The following is a 17,352-nucleotide window of genomic DNA, read 5'->3' on the forward strand; positions in this document are numbered from 1 at the left end:
TGATCGGTGGGGGTGTTGGGCGTCGGATGCCACCATTCATATACTGATTGCCTAACTTGAGGATAAATCATCCATATACGAGGTCCAGAAAAGCCTTTTTAGGGTTGATTCATACAGTATATAACCTATTACACCTTGTCTAGTGTGTACAAGTGTTCGGCGGCACGTTTACATGGCCAGATTGTTGGAACGACCGTTTGCAGGATACGTCATCAATATTTCACTCCCATATTTCACTCAGGATTTTCTGGCAATCCCATTAAGTGAATCTAGTGCCTGCCTTTCGTCATCGAGCAGCCAGTCCAGTCGGGAGGAGTCCTCATGTAACCCTGTTGCTGCTATGGACACCTCAAAGAAGTGCCTACTAAATTCCTCTGCCAAATCAAAAATCTAGAAATGTTCAGCACTGAGCACCAATTAATCATATTTCTTCACACATCATCAAGCAGAAAAAGAATGCAAAACATAAACACTTGGGGGGAGTTTGATGATGTGTGAAGAAGAGAAGATCACTTGTTTTTCTCCCAGGTTAATGGCCCTTGATAACAGAGCTTACCATCTAGCTCATGAAAGCTGACATTTAACTCCTTAATGGAAACCGCAGTGTGACAGGAGGGAGTCCAGGGCATGGACTGCTGCCAGCATAAGCTGTATGTAATCATATATTACAGGTACATACATGCTCCTAAAGTGTAACTTACAATACCTTATGAAAATGTAAGCATCAAAACGACATTATGAGTAATATGCGTTATAGGCTAACCTTAAAGGGATTTTCTGGTCCTATTTAGTGATGATAAGATAAGATGCCTTTATTGTCACTGTACAATACAATGTAATACAATGTACAATACAATGAAATGTTGTAAAAAAAATGATAAGAACAGATACTACACTTGAACTTAGCCAAAACGCCGAGAAGCGAGCTTCAGATGCTACATCCAAAAGTCATTTAAAACTTTGGAATAAAACTAAATGGAGATTCGTATCTGTACAGTATTAAAATGTTTGGCCTCTGATGGGCGCGTGACTTTGTTGAATAACTTGGGTAATTGATTTTTAAAGTGGAAAACCGAAACCGAACTTGGCTTTGGTTCCAAGGTACCAGTCGGTGGTTTTACTTTAAAAATCAACTACCGAAGTTAGGCTAGTTTCACACTCAGGCAGGTGAACAGCCTGTCAGATGCGTGCTGCCGCTAGTGCGCACGTGCCCCCGGACTACCGCTCTGGCCCCAGTGGCAGCACGGCAGCGCATGCCGAGAGGCGACCGAAATAAAGGTACGACATGTGCGGCAGCACGGATCCGACAGGCTGTTCACCCTGCCTGCTGGAGTTCCTTGCCGCTTGTGTGAAACTAGCCTTATTCAACGAAGCCACGCTCGACTTCGCTAATAACTAACTTCGGCTCATCCTGCACCGTTTAATACAATTCAGACTTATTATATTGACCTTTGTTTGTTTTTTTCACTCCATTGTGGATCTGGTGTTTTTGAAGACAAGAATAGCCCAATCTAACCGATCCAATAAAACTAGGGCCTCTTGCACACAAACGTTTTTTTTTCTGTTTACATTCCGTTTTTTGCGTTCCGTATACGGAACCATTCATTTCAATATATCTGCCAAAAAAAACGGAAAGTACTCCGTATGCCCTTTGTTTCCATATTTCCGTTCCGTTCAAAGATAGAACATGTCCTATTATTGTCCGCATAATGGACAAGGATAGTACTGTTCTATCAGGGGCCAGCTATTCAGTTCCGCAAAAAACTGAATGTACACGGACGTCATCCGTATTTTTTGCAGACCGCAAATTACAGAAAAAGCCATATGGTCATGTGCAAGAGGCCTAAATCTGTCCTAATGATCAAAATAGGTACCCCATTTTGAAAATCCTCTGCTTGTTAGAAGGGTCCCTTGACAATAAGCTAATAGCAAAGTGCCCCATGCTGTAGTGAAGTCTGGCGGTTTAATTTCCCTGCAGTGCCCCTACAGGAGAAATTAAGCATTACACAATGACCCTGAGTTGTTTGTGTAATGGAGGGCAAGATGGGTCCTCCAGACTGAGAGATGCTAACTATTTTCCACTCTTGCCAAGAGATGCTGATCCTAAACATAGGACCCCTCCATTAACTCAGAATTACCTAATGGTTTCTCTAAACTGGTCAACCACTTTAAAAATGGAAACTATGATGATAATGGGAACAGAGGCATACAATCAAAACTGTTTTGCAAATATTTTTTAGTATTAAGCCGTCCTCATCTTTCAAATTGTTTGAATTGTGTCTTCTTGTTTGCATGGTGTCTGCAGTTTCTTCTTCATATCTGTTTCTGGAAATACTGGGTAACAACCAAAATGGCTTCCATCATGGCGCCTACATTGGAGGTTGCTTAGTGTTCTTAGAGGTTGTACGTAGCCATGATATGCCAGTGTGAACGAGCCCTTATGAGCTAAATACTGCCATTAAAATGTTTGTCTTCTCTGCATCCTTTCTAATTTCCAGTTTTTCCAGACTACATGTGTAATTATTTGTTTCATCTTCGCACAACTCAAGCCAAAAAACTGTCGAGATATTGAAATAACACACTGTAAGAAGCATGAGTAATATTTCATTATGGTGAATTAATGTACATTTTACTAGCATGGCTGATAGACTACTACTCACAGTTTCCCACATTGGAATATGATGGGTGTGTGTGCCTAGAGCAGTGGTTTTTAACAAAAGTGATATGTGAGTATGAGCTGCTCTGCGACATTACAAACGCATTGCTTTACTTCTCTTGTATGGATCTTAAAGGGGTTGGGCCAAGTATTAAAGTTAGCCCATATCCACAGGAGAGGGGATACATTACTGATTGATGGGAGTCTGACAGCTGGGACCCCCACCAATCCTGAGTATGGGGATCCCATGTTCCTGTCCTGAAGGAGTTGCAGGCTGAGCACTTCATTCATTCTCTATGGGACTACTGGAGATGGCAGAGTACAGCGGCAGTCCTATAGAGAATGAATGGAGCTGCAGGGTGCATACTCGTCCTGCCCTCCATCAGGATTGGAACATAGGACACCCGACCACTAGGACCCCCACCGATCGGTTAGCTAGAGGATAACTTTTGTAGAATGCCTTTTAAAGAGGTTGTCTTAGATGTTTTTTTTGTAAAAGGGACACTTAGATTAATAAAAAAAAAGGGATAGTGCCAGATTAATAAAAACAATACTTTCGGTCCCGATCCCCCTCCTATCCTCCTGGACACTGCAGCCATGTCATGCTTGTACATCACACGTGTCTGCTGCAGCCAGTCGCTGACCTTAGTGGTATACGACTGAGGCCAGTGATTGGCTGCAGTGGTCACGTGTGGTATATAGTTATTTGCAGTCAGGACATAAAGTTCGACAGGGAGCCAAAATCTTCATGAGTTACACGTGGATTTGTTGTGGATTTTACATTGCACAATGCAGACTATGGGTCAGAAATCAATCAATTTAGAGTGTGAATCTTGTCAGCAGCTTGTGTATGAGATTTGTTAAAATTTGCTGGTCCTGTAATACCACAAAGGCAAATCCATAATATTCTGAATGTGTACAACACAGATCCATTCTGCAGCCATATGAATGAGCCTTGAGACCAAGTTCTTGATCTGTTACCTCTCCTGGGCTGTGTCCTGCACACAATCACAGAACTGCCCCACCTCCTTCAGCTAGCGAGCAGGACTGGCCCACTTCTGACCAAAAGGAAGGGGGGGGGGGGAATGGAATGGTGAGTTCCATTCTATCTAACTATAGCTCTGCCGTGTTTGCTGCCACCTGCTGGTAAACCAGGCACATTACATGAACAGTTACATAACATTATCATAAATGCACAGTGTATAGGACCTGGACAAAAATACAAAGGCGACATTCAGGTTAGACCATTAAAGATAGTAGCAGGGTGTAGAAGTGGTAACACCACTCTGGGATTTTACATAGTTATTTATAGAAGTATGCAATTTTAGGGTCCTCAAGATGCTGAACTCATCAATATGCAACCCCTTTAAAGGGGTTGTCTGGTTCAGAGCTGAACCCGGACATACACTTATTTTCACCCAGGCAGCCCCCCTGATGTTGGGAAGCCCCCCTGATGTGCTCCCTTGCCCTGCGCTAGATCGCAGGGCACGGGCTCTTTTGTTTACAATAACACACTGCCGGGCGGAAGCTTCTGCCCAGCAGTGTGTTCGGTGACCTCACCGGCTTTGATGGGCGTGCTTTAGCGCTGCCTTAGCCGTTTTACTGTCTAGGCCAACGCTAAAGCCTGCCCATCAGTCCCGGTGACGTCACTGGGCTTCCTGGCAGCTCCATGGAGAGCCTGGTACGTCACCGGAACTCTTAAAAATGCCTTTGCCCTGCGCGATCTAGCGCAGGGCAAAGGAGAGCATAGGAGCATGAACTGCTCCAATGCTCAACTCAGGGGGGCTGCCTGGGTGAAAATGGAGCTATGTCCGGGTTCAGCTCTGTACCCGGAGAACCCCTTTAACAGAACAACCACTTTTTATGGTGCCCATACACTTTTAACATCTATTCGTTCCCCATCCCCCCATATATATGCATAGTTTGGATATGGAAGGAGAGGGACAGGTTTTTAATTATTAGGCCTCTTGCCCTGGAAACGTAAGTGCTCAGTGCCCATGCTGTGGACTGCAAATTGCGATCCGCAATGCATGGGCACCGACCGTGGGGCAGCCGCATGCGGATCCCAGACCCATTCACTAGAATGGGGACTGCGATCCGTCCGTTCCGCAAAGTTCTATCTTTTTGCGGAACGGAAGCACGGAATGGAACACCATAGAAGCACTCCGTAGTGCTTCCGTGGGGTTCCGTTGGTTCCGCATCTCCAGATTTGCGGAACCATTCAAGTGAATGGGTCCGCATCTGTGATGCGGAATGAACACAGCTGGTGACCGGTGTAGTGGGGAACTGCCATATGCGATCCGCAGCACGGTCACTGAGCCCTTACATTCGTGGGCAAGAGGCCTTAGAAGGGCTAATTAGCTGAACTGTTGGCACCTTTTTAGTCTGGTGGATCTGGCAGACTGAAAAAATAGCTTTCTGTACGCTTCTATGTTCCCCTTGATAATTATATGTTTAATAAACTAGACTGTACTGAAAACAGCAGTTTGGGAAGTTGGAACCATGAATCTTGTCTCAGACATGTTGCACTTTTGGGGACATATCTGTAAGAAGTAGGTTCTCTTTGGTTTGAAGTAGTTTTCCTCCATTTTCTACAATTTTCTCCAGGGCTTTTGTTAATAAGCTTGAGAGCAACTGGCTTTGGTGTGTGTTCATAAGCTTGAGGCAGGAAATTAGATTGTAAGCTCCATTGGAGCAAGAATGGATTTCTCTCATCAATACCTAATTTGTGATTTACAAACTGTCTATACCAATAGGATATGCTGAGAAAGCCTCACACCTCACTCCCATCCACCCAGTGTGTGCACATGATGACAGGTAGATCATAAACTAGATTTTAAGTCAAGGCGGTTGTTGCTCTGGCGTCCTTTGCTCACTGTGCTCACCGCTCTCCCGCTCCTCCTTGCGGGAATGGGTGCTGCGCTGCTTACCCAGCCAGTCCCCACCTACTGCCCAGGTCTCGCTGCTCCTCTTTCAGCTGGTGTCACTACGGGCAGGCTGGTGTCTTCTGCAGGCTGCAACCTAAGTGCTCTCCTGAAGGCCTTGCAGGTGCTCACTTGGATTCTTAAAGGCCCAACGTGCGTCCAAATTCTTCCCCAGCCTATGGCTTGCCACCCCATGGTGTTGAAGACACATTCTCCAGTGGGAAGGTGCCTGAGCTTTAGGTTTCCTAGTCTCTAGTAACCAGCAAAGGTATATTCTCTGTCTGACTACCTGTGTACCATACTTCAGCCTGACTTTTAGCCACCTGCACTGACCTTAGCCTGCTTCTCGGATTGTTCCGACCTTGGACTTGTATCACGGATACATACGCTTGTACACTGCCTGCCCAGACCTTTGCTCATCTCCTGACTATGCATATAGCTTGACCCCTTGGTGCTTGGAACTGGTGTCTCTGACCCCCATGGGTCAGCTGTCAACCACACTGGGACTATCTCAAGAAGTAATGGCCTGATGGCTCCTCCGCAGTGAATGCCAGTTCCCTGTATAGGGATTAAATGCTGAATACCGGACTACTGCCAGGCCAATCTTTGAGTTATCCCTAAATTAACTGTCCGTAACAGGTATTAAACCACCATATGTGTATTGGGATGAAGACCCATGGGCAAGCCTAGATAGCTTCCATCTTTCCCAAATAACCTGCTTCACCCAGAAGATAGATCACAGAAGATTAATATTTTTCTCTATTTTCTTCATTTAATACTACTTAGGTCAGATATGTGGACATAATATGAATCTATATGGTCCTTTGTAAGGAGCCCAGGGAGTTCCCCAGGCACATACTATACATTTATGTATGCATTCCATGAAAATATACCATTGCACCACTCGTGGCATTAGTTAAAGGGGTTGTACATACCCGTATTTTCACCCAGGCAGCCCCCCTGATGCTAGCATCGGAGCATCTCATGCTCCGATGTGCTCGCTTGCCCTGCGCTAGATCGCTCAGGGCATGGGCTCTTTTGTTTACAACAACACACTGCAGGGCGGAAGCATCCGTCTGGCAGTGTGTTCGGGGACGTCAATGGCTCTGATGGGCGTACTTTATCGCTGCCCTAGCCATTTTACTGGCTAGGGCAGCGCTAAAGCCTGCCCATCAGTGCTGGTGGCGTTACCGGGCTTCCTGGCAGCCCCATGGAGAGCCTGGTTCGTCACCGGAACACCTGAAAATGCCTTTGCCGTGCGATTTAGCCTGGTTTTGGCTCAAAATCACTGATGGAAATCACTGACCACAACATGGACTTGTGAATGAGTGTAGTGTCGCACTAGGATGTGGGCACTACACAAGGGTCAATTGTGCCACGTTGTCCTCCTACTCCTAAGGGACAGTGGCAGTGTATTTCTCAGTCCATTTTAATGCATTTTAATATGTATTCATGTTCATTTCTTCCCTGTGATGTGTGAAGAAGGCCTATTAGGGTGTAGTTCATCATCCTAGACACTAGAGGGAGATAGGGAGCCCCTAGTATATATATTTAGGCCCAGATAGGGAGGAGTCAGTCTGTGTAGTCAGGAGTCTGGAGAGACAGAAGTGAGAGGGCACCAGCCAGAGAGAAGCTGAGGGCCTCCTCCTGACATGCAGCTAGACAGCCCAGGCTTCTAGTTGCCACCAGGAGGCTAGTGGAAGGATCCTAGCCTGCCTGCAGTCCCTGAGCCTCAGTTAGCTCAGAAGATTCACCCCAAGAGAAGAGTTTGCCTCCTGGGAGAAACCTGCAGTTCCCACAGAGCAAAGAGCAGAGCAGAAGAGTATTCCAGCCAGACAAGTAAGCTGAAGGGCAGAAGGATTATTAACCTAAAGCAAGGGATATATACCTGAGGAAGATTGTTACCAAGGATAAAAGCCAGCATTAGGGCATACGGGCCTTGGGATTGAGACAGCCAGGAGTTCTGAGGAATAGTGCACAGGATTTCTAAGGAAAAGGTGCAGCCTGGTCTGTGAGTGTTGTTTTACCCTCGGAGTATCTTGCAAAGTACAGTGTACCTGCCATTATTGTGTAAACCTGCTTATTAACTGCTGCTGCAAAGTGGAACTGAACTCAAACTGTATAAAGTTGAACTGTTTCCAGTAAAGCAAGTTTGTTCCTCACTTATTCCTCACTTATTACTACTACCAATCGGTGTGCCACCGTTACAGGCACTGGCGTCACGAATCTTAAAGGGACCTTGCCCCCGGCACATTAAACATCTGCAACATCCAGGGCACCTCACCCAACATCAGGCCTGGTCCCTATACACCGAGAGTGCCCCAGAGGTCTCCTGTGCCAGCCTCTCCATCACTGCTCTACGCCTGCCCAGGGTCCCCCTACAAACTGTGAGTAACCCAGAGCAACCCTCGTTTGCCTAAGTACCGTGACCTCACATCGCAATACCCTGCAGGGCGGCGTACTGCATGAGGCATTACTCAGATCTTTTCTCCTTTGCTTTTAGGCCTTACACTTGTCATCTTATGGCCCCTTCTGTCTGACCTATAATGGAAAGATGCTGGCTCTCAATGTAAAATGTATAATATGGCTCCAAACCTACTATGTAGATCTGATAATATCTTCTCATTTGGCTTTTGGACCCTATGAGGCACCTGGGCCCAGGATCCAATTCTATCTCTGCACCTCCTATGACAACCTCCCTTTGGGTCGGATTATTAGAATTTTGTAGAGTCAATGTACAAACACTTTCTATATAAACTGGTGACAATTATATGGTGGCTTGGTTCTCCAGTATTCTGTAGAGGGCTTTTAGTATTGCTGCTGCCCGGCATGTCTGTTTGCAAAACCTTTTTGAGGCTCTTGAAAATGCCTTCTAGCTAAACCGATCTTCCTGTGGTCAATAATAAAAAAAAATTGACCTTGTGTCTGCTGGGCTGTTAAATGCCTGCTGTGTGCCTGGCTGCAGCGCTATTTTAAGGTTCTGACCACAAATGTCTACGTGCTGAAAACTGAGAAGTAATTGGCTATACTGGCAGGTTTAATTAGTGTGATTTGCTGCAGTTAATACACAGGCAGAGCAGTAACATTCACTATTGGCTGAATACTGCTTTATATCTGGAGGGACTAGGGGACGGCTTCATTGAAAGTTTTACAATGCCTTCTTGTGTCTGTGAGCGAGCAGGAGAGCTGTGCCCATATTGGTGTGGTGGTGGCGCTCTGCTTATTATATGCTAGTCCTGTCTGATGCTCTTTGTCTATTATTTACTTTCTATAGCTGTGATTTACTGTACGCAGAGAAATCACTATTCCAATCAGCATTTCATTAAAGTCTGTTGAACCTACCGATTTCGGCAACTATCATATGTCTATGTGGGTGACCGACTCTCCAGAACAGATGGATTGGGTATATTGAGTTTCTCAACAGAGATAAGCCTCCACCAGAGGTCTTTAGCAGATACTTGAGACCCTTTTAGATGAACTAAGGATCAGGGAAATTATATGGAATGACCGTTCTTACGAATGTTCATTCCCGATAATTGCTCCGTGTAAAGGTGCCATTTGTTGGATGATTGTGCAGGGACCTGATGGTTCACTGCTAAAAGGGGTTGTGTAACTTTGCTGTGTGTATTATGTCTCACAGGCTGTAGATGGGAGAAATAGTTAATTTTCTTGCCCTAGACTCAGTTGCCCGGGGTGGGCTGGCCCCACCCCTCAGAGCTAGGAGCTGTAGCAGTGAGTTTCACTATAATGTTGCAGTGATGGAGTAATGGTGTAGCTCTTTCCCATGCCATTATTGCCCTATGTCAGTGAAAGGCAAACTGCGGCTCTCCAGCTGTTTCAGAACTACAACTCCCAGCATGCAAAGACTGCCTACAGCTTTCAGCCTACAGCAGGGCATGGTGGGAGTTGTAGTTTTGCAACAGCTGGAGAGCCGCAGTTTGCCTATCGCTGCCCTATGTGAACATATCCCTATATTTCTACCATTTTAATCAACTCTCAACAAACACACGCAAACCTGCATCAGAACTACTGTGTGAACCAGTTCTAATACAGCGTTACCTTCCCCGCTTACTACTGCTTTTCGTCTGTAAGTCATGGTCTTCATGGTAATTGTTCATGGAAAGTCAGGATGTACAGGGTTATAAGTCTCCCTACTATATAACAAGTGCAGAGGACCTGGAGCAGAGGATAGGAGTAGTAGTGGCTGTTGCAGTCAATCACAGTGGCTTTGCCCACACTGTTGCTTCTTAGGGCCACACAGTAAAAGGAGGGGGCACTGTTTTTCCCCCAGGGGCATCTTTATTCTGGGGCTCCTGCCTGATGGTAGCTGGGGTGCCAGTGACACAAGGTGCTTGCATGGGTGCAAGTCAGGACCTATAGAGTACAATGGCCAGCGTATAACGTAGTAGTCAGAAACCTAGGTCACATGGACCAGAACAAATATCTTTACTAGGTGGAAAATGGGAGTTGTAGTACATCATAAAACAAAGAATCACAGTTCCGTCTGTACACAGTGCCAATCCTTTCCCCAGATAGCGAGGTATGGAGGCTGGCAAAGCTGGGAGTTATGGCACTCATTGTACACTTAATAAAATCTCTCTCAGTATAATCTATGGCTGGCAATAGTACTATGCAACTTGCATGTCCTGGCAATAATGGCTGTAATGTCCTACTGCAGGATAAAGGGTTTTTAAGGATTGTCTGGCCAAGACATGTCCAAATGTGAAGGGTGTCCTAACAGTGTCCCTCACTGCAGCAAAGTCTGAATAGCTGAAGTAGCAGGTTACATAGCAGACTCCTATGCTTGCCCATGTAGATTCTAAGTTCTCTAATTCGTGGAGCATAGGTGACTGCTTTCTTCCTCTAACAACTTAAGTCTACATACTTTCAAGCTAGGAGTATAGCCAGCCACCGACCCAGTCCCTCTACCAGGGGTGAGCTAGGACAGTTAACCCCGGCCATGCCAACTATACCTTCCTATGCTGGGTGTACATAGCGCGAAATAGCATTACACAGCATCAATCCTACAAACCCTTTGCAGATACTCTGCTCAAGGGGTATTGCACAAACTGGCAGTTAAAAATCAGACACAAGTCACTTTTTACTAAGATAATAATAAGATATTATTTTAACAAGATATTAACACTAATTCTGCATCTGTGGTTGGAATCTATGGGCCCTAATGTTGGTGAGAAGGATAAAAGCAAAAAACTATGTATAAGAGCCAGCAGGTAGAAGTATGAAAGTAGGGATTACAGAAGTTCTTTCCACTTCTGTGCATAGTTAGTGCTTGACATTCATAAGATGTGGATGAGAATTCTATAGGTTACACAAATATCTGCAGGGGCGAGTGGAGGGTTCATGTGTCCCTAATATTAGGCACCAGTTGCTGACCTTTCAGGAAGGAGCAAAGATGAAGAGGCAGAGACCATCTTGAGACTTTCAATATATTTGTAAACTCTGCATCTTTTGTAATGCTACCTCTATGGAAAGACCATTGACAAGTGACAGTTCATAATGAGTTCTTCTCCACCACCAGCAGGTCCACCCAGACCCCCTCACTGATAGAATATCTAGATATATGAGCACAGTGCTTGTTTTGATCCCGAAATAAGGTGCTGCAGTTAATGAAATCTTGTTATACAAAAGTATATTGCCATTCTAAATTCAGCGTATATCATTTACATTTGGCTTTACATGGAAAAAGTATGTGAACATAAATCCAAATGCAGTGATGTGTATAGTCACTGAGGGCAGATGAATGATCTGTAGCGGAAAAATTTCTATAGGGGCCGATTATAAACATGTAAGCAAGTTAAAACACGATATGTGATATCTTCAACTGATTTAAAACACATTTCCAGTGCTGGAGTCACTGTTACAATGCATCAGCTTTAGCACCGAGGAGTTAAAGTACAGCAACCCAGAGGGGGAAGCGAGGATGGAATGAGTGGTAATGGCTATGATGGTGGAAGTAGTACTCGCAGTTCATGGTGGCAGTTCTCACCCTGGCTCTCCCTCGGCTGGGCACAGTCAATGGAGGGTGCACCCTTTTCCTCCCTTGGGGTACACCGTGATCTTGGTGCTCCTGTCTGGTGTTGAGTAGGCTGCCCTTGATGGTGGATAGTAAGCTGGGTGCAAGGCAGGAGGTTAGATGCAGGGGCCGGCGGACGGACAGTAGAGTCAATGACCAGGCCAGTTTAGTGATACCAAAGAGCAGTCTTTTTACTGCGGATGATGGGTGATGTGGTACAACCACATATCAGGCACAATTCTGGGGTATTTCCCAGAGCTTGCTTTCCCAATAGCTGTTCATAGGCATGGGCAATGATGGTAGTAGTAGTCCCATATTCTCACTCTAAACACTTTGCAATTCTGTGCTTCCTTCTCTCAGAGGTCTGGCATTTGTCCTACATTTGTATAGCTTTTAATAGCTTCAAGTAAGAATTTCAAAAAGTTAGTTATTGCTGATTGATTATATATAGCAAGTCCTTAATATTCAAAAGACAGTCTTTTATATCTGTCATCAGAACTTTTGTGCAACTTTGATCGCTTTTGAGATACGAGTAGATAGAGCGCCTACAAGAGAAGCATCTTAGGTCATCATAAAACATTCAAGAGCACTTTCTCACTGATCGCTCCATACATGGTCATGTTCACACTACTTATGTGCAAACCTTTACTTGATCTTACCATATTGTACATGATAATCACCCCTGTGTAAAAGACAGTTTTCACATGGTTTATTAGTATATATGTAAAAAAATAAAAATGCGAAAAGTGGCCCCGTTTTGTAGTCGGGTCCAAACTGATCGAAGGCAGGGCCAACACCAGTAGGTGAGGCCAGCAATACCATATTGTGGCACATTATACCACCCAAACAGAGCCAAATACCACAGTCCATCACAAAATACTGTCCCCATCAGCACAAGATACACCGACAAAAACTTCCACTGGCCGGCCGTGAGGAGGGCTAAGGTGGCCCCCTGAGCATCAGCCCACCGAGAAATTTCCCTGTAAGGTCTATGGCCAATCCACCCCTGTATATGTATGGGTATGGTGTGGGTAGTTTACTAATACATGTGAGTGCATTGGGTATTAGTTATTTAGTTTTCACAGGGTCCAGAAAATACTAAATTAAGAGCTCAATCCATACATCAGTTTGTTTCCCAAGTACACAGAGGGCGTTATTTAGTCACTTACTGTATCTCCTGCTCCATTGGAGCTTGCAATCTAATTTCCCTACTCTAGAAGAACAAACACGTTCAGGATGTGTTTTAGTCACAAGCAAAATAAACCTAAAATTTCGACTTTGAACTGCAGTAGGATACCTGAGTGCTCAGAGTAAAGCTATTCAATGTATACATACGTTTTGAGTCCATTTTCAGGTTGTGATATGAGAAACAGGTAGAAGTCATATACACTGATCCCTCAAGATACAATGGCCTCAGGATACAATATTTTCAACATACAATGGTCTTTTCTGACCCATCATAAGTTGAAATCAGACTCAACATACAATGTCTTAGACTCAGATCCAACCAATCAAGGCCACTTCTTTGGTAAAATAGCTGTTTACATGTATATAATGACTATTATATGGAAGGACTTGTTTTATCTGTCTTGGTTATCTGCTTATTTTTCTTAAATCTTCATTTTCTCGAATCTTGGATAACATTTTGGGGCTTTGGAACCGATTACTCAACTTACAATGGTTTCAACATACAATGGTCGTCCTGGAACCAATTAATATTGTATCTTGAGGGACCATTGTATTACTTAGTCGCAGGTTTTGGAGTTGGCTATCATCAATCCGTGGGGTTTCAAGGTCCACATACACATTTGTTTATTCCCCCAGTATCCCCCAGGTTGATAGTGGCCTCCCAACTCTCTCGATAGCAAAGCAGGATTGATCACATTGAATTTTAATGCCTGATCCCTTTGTTCTGGGAGTAGACGTGTTTCCTTTCTTGCTGTTGAAAACACACACATGTCCAGGTGGGGATGAACATGTTCAGGGGAATTGAGATTAATTGCTGTTGAAGGCCTTTTTGCAAAGAGTTTAATTGAATGGTCATTGCAAAATTAAACTAAACAATAGATACTAGTTACTAAGCAAACAAGAAGATTTCTGTTTCTAGAGTCAATTTCATAGGAAGCCAAATTAACCCGTCAGTATGTTTTTGGGTGTAACTGAAAGAAACCCATGCAAACGTTGAGGCAACATTCATATCCAGCCCTCAATTGTCCATCTAGTATTTGTTTCTAATGTACTATTTTTCATATTTTGCTAAATCCATTAAATATTACCCAATTCCATTTTTCACCGTTTTCTCCTCCACTCTCACCTTTGTCTATTTTGCCAGAAAAATCTGGCACAGATGATTGTAGAGTTGAAAATCTCTATCCCCGGGGAGACATAAAGAAGGAAAATGTGATTGTTTTAACCATTTTCTACCGTTTCCTTCATGCTCGTCATATATTAAGCTGTAATAAATTTTCTTTGAAGCTACCATTACCAGTTGTACAAACTTGCCCCCATAATGTACATAAGCTTGTACAATATTAAACTAACAGGACATTTTTCAAAATGAAATATTTCAAACCCTAATATATTAAGAAAGGCCGGTGAAAAAATATGGCATTTTCTCATGTTTTAAGCATTAAATTACACACATTTAGGAAGAGTTTCATTAGGGAGACAACAATATAACTGTTAGCGCCGGAGTCAGATTATGGAATTTTTCCTCCCTGTGGTTTAATGGGCTTAAAAGGTCCTCAGGACGGAGTATATCAGTGTCACATCCTTGATGTAAAGTTGCTCTAGAAGCAGCCTGCATTAGGTTCCTAATTGAAGAAACAGCTGCATTGTAAATTATCTCACTAGGCCTGATCCTAATTGGTCCTATTTCTTCTCTGTTGCCGGATGTTTCCACACTTGATACTATTAATCACAATTAAATCCATCATCTAGAAATAATTTAGGAGGAGTTAATAGGATTTATCTTGGCTTCCTCAGACAAGGAGAAAATATGACCTTGAATGGGCTTTTTTTTATATGCATACATATGGTTAAGCAGAATGGGACAACGGTATTCTGTTTTATTCCATATCCCTTATAGTTTGCGTATTCTGTATACATTAAACAGGGGAAGAAGGAACACAGTTACATCTATGTTACATTATTTGTCTAATCTATCTATCTATCATCTATGTATCTCATAATTGCACAGTCCCAAATTTGCAGGGACTGTCCCTAAATTTCCTAATGTCCAAAAATGGGTGGGGTGTATGTAAGCTATTCCTGGTTGGGTTTGGCCATTCCTGGGATGGGGCTTAAATGCCCTGAAATTACCAGTCTATTCTAGTCTAGTCTAGAGCTGGTCATGTACATTTGATGTGTGTTGGCTGAAAGACTGCTGCAGATTTATGGTAAGATCCACAATGGAAAGATTCAGATGCATATAGATTCACTGGTTAGACTTTTTTCATAACTCCCAATTTGGTGTGGGGTCTTCATCAAATGTTTTGCCCAATTGTCCTCATCAACCTTAAAGGGGTTGTCCAGGCTATAGTTGGTGATGATCTATCTTCAGGATAGGTCATCAATATCAGATCGGTAAGGGTCCGACACAGGAACCCCTGCCTATCAGCTGTTTGAAGAGGCCACATTTACAAACTGTGTAGCTTCTGGTGTCTACTTACCGAAGCTTAGCTCCCATTTACTTGAATGGCAGCTGAGCTATACTAACCCCATTACACAGTCTACAGAGCTATAGTTCTGTACATTGTAAAGACTCTGACACTTCGACTGCCCAAAACAGCTGATCGTGGGGTTCCAGATGTCAAACATGAATGAAAGCTGAGCTGGACTAACCCGGTACAGCACCTACACAGTCTACAGAGCTGTCTGCCTCCAGCTCCTTACATTGTATAGTACTTGGCACTGCGGCAGCTCGAAAAAGCTTATAGTTAGTGATGACAGGTGTTGGACCCCCACCTATCTGATATTGATGACTAATCCAGAGGATAGATCATCAGTATTTGTAGCTCAGAGAACTCCTTTTATGTGGCCCTGGCAATGAGTCCTATGAAGGAGGAGGCTTCCGCTGGGCTTCTATTCCAGTTGGAAGAATAAACCTACTGTATATAGGGCTAATCTCTGTAGGAGTCATGCCACTGTTCTCTGCAGACACCAACAGAAGGAACCCATTATGATTTAGTCATCCAGCCCCAAAACTAAACACTATTTTTCAACTTTTTGAGCACAGTTTTGGCTTCACACAAAAGTAGGTTCCTATTAAAAAGATGCATTTCCATTTTATTTATTTAACCAACATCCAAGAGCATGAAAAAAAGTCATTTCTAATTTAATACACCTGACCTGCGGGTTTTAACTGGAAAGAGTTCATAGGCATTTACCATAGTTTCATAAATTCCAAAAGAAGTATGAGGAGATGTCTCCATAGGAATAATAAAAAAAAAAAACACAATGCCCCAGGTGACTACAGCACAACATAGAAGAAGAAACATGATTTCTTGCATGTGGCTTGTATTATTTTCCAGTGTAAAATTGTAAGGGAGGACATGGGTGTACTGCTGTCAGATAGGAACTTGTTTACCCTGTTACTCCTCTGCCTCTCCCCTCCGCCAATCCCTTCACTGGCTCCCCATTGCCCAGTGAATTCACTTCAAAGTACTAACAAATATATCCAAGGCCGTCCACAACCTGTCCCCTCCCTACATCTCTGAGCTACTTTCCCGATACATCCCCACACGCACTCTCCGATCCTCACAAGACCTCCTTCTTCCTCTCCTCTTATCACCTCTTCCCATAATCGCCTCCAAGATTTCTCCCGTGCATCCCCGACACACTGGAACTCGCTACCCCAACATATCAGACTCTCACCTACAGTGGAATCCTTCAAAAGAAACCTGAAAACCCACCTCTTCAGACAAGCCTACAACCAGTGACCCTGCTGCCTCTATACCGCCATGACCAACTTAACCTGCACCTACTGTGTCCTTCTCCCATACCATGTAGATTGTAAGCCCTCACGGGCAGTGCCCTCTCTCCTTCTGTACCAGTTTGTAACTCGTCTTGTTTATGATTAGTGCAGTTGTCTGTATTATGTATGCATACTCCTTTTCATATGTACAGCGCTATGGAATGAATGGCGCTTTAATAATAAATAATAATAATAGGAACATGGATTGGTAATACAGTCAACCATCTAGGAAATAGCTATGCAGGGGCACATATACCATAAAGAAAGACCTTGTGGCTCTTCATGGGCCCTTGGAGAGGGTCCAAAAGCCTATTTCGATCATTGGTATAGGGTCTTCTCTCCTATAGGAATATGACTGCAGCTGTCTTTACTTGCTTTTTTTTTTTTTTTTTTGGGGGGGGGGACAGGAGGTATGAAGGCCTCTTGTGATTGACAAATAGTCAAATCTCACTGCAGCTGCCAAGACACATCCACTCTGCGAAGCAGAAAAAACATGAAAATGGCTGTAAATAAGATGTGGCCCTACTATATATGTCCTTTGGTTTGCACTATAAGATGTTAGAAAAAGTATACATTCCCTAAATTGGTGGAAATGTTAATCACTACACAAATGGAGAAATTCAGTTGCAGTGATCCAGTGGACTGATCATAAAAGTTCATTGATTGTAAAGAGTTAAATGTTGTGATTTAATTCTAAAGGCACTCATCTTTCTGTGCTCTATGTATTCCATATGGTTGTGTATAGATGAAAAACTGTTAATAC

At 43.7% G+C, this 17,352-nt stretch overlaps 1 pseudogene; it reads right to left on the reverse strand.

Annotated features, from left to right (window-relative positions):
• Window positions 1–767: 767 nt before the first annotated feature.
• On the reverse strand, window positions 768–926 carry LOC122922262 (annotated as a pseudogene).
• Between the last annotated feature and the right edge of the window lie 16,426 nt (window positions 927–17,352).

The sequence above is a fragment of the Bufo gargarizans genome, chromosome 11 (genome assembly GCF_014858855.1).
Source record: "Bufo gargarizans isolate SCDJY-AF-19 chromosome 11, ASM1485885v1, whole genome shotgun sequence".
NCBI lineage: Eukaryota > Metazoa > Chordata > Amphibia > Anura > Bufonidae > Bufo > Bufo gargarizans.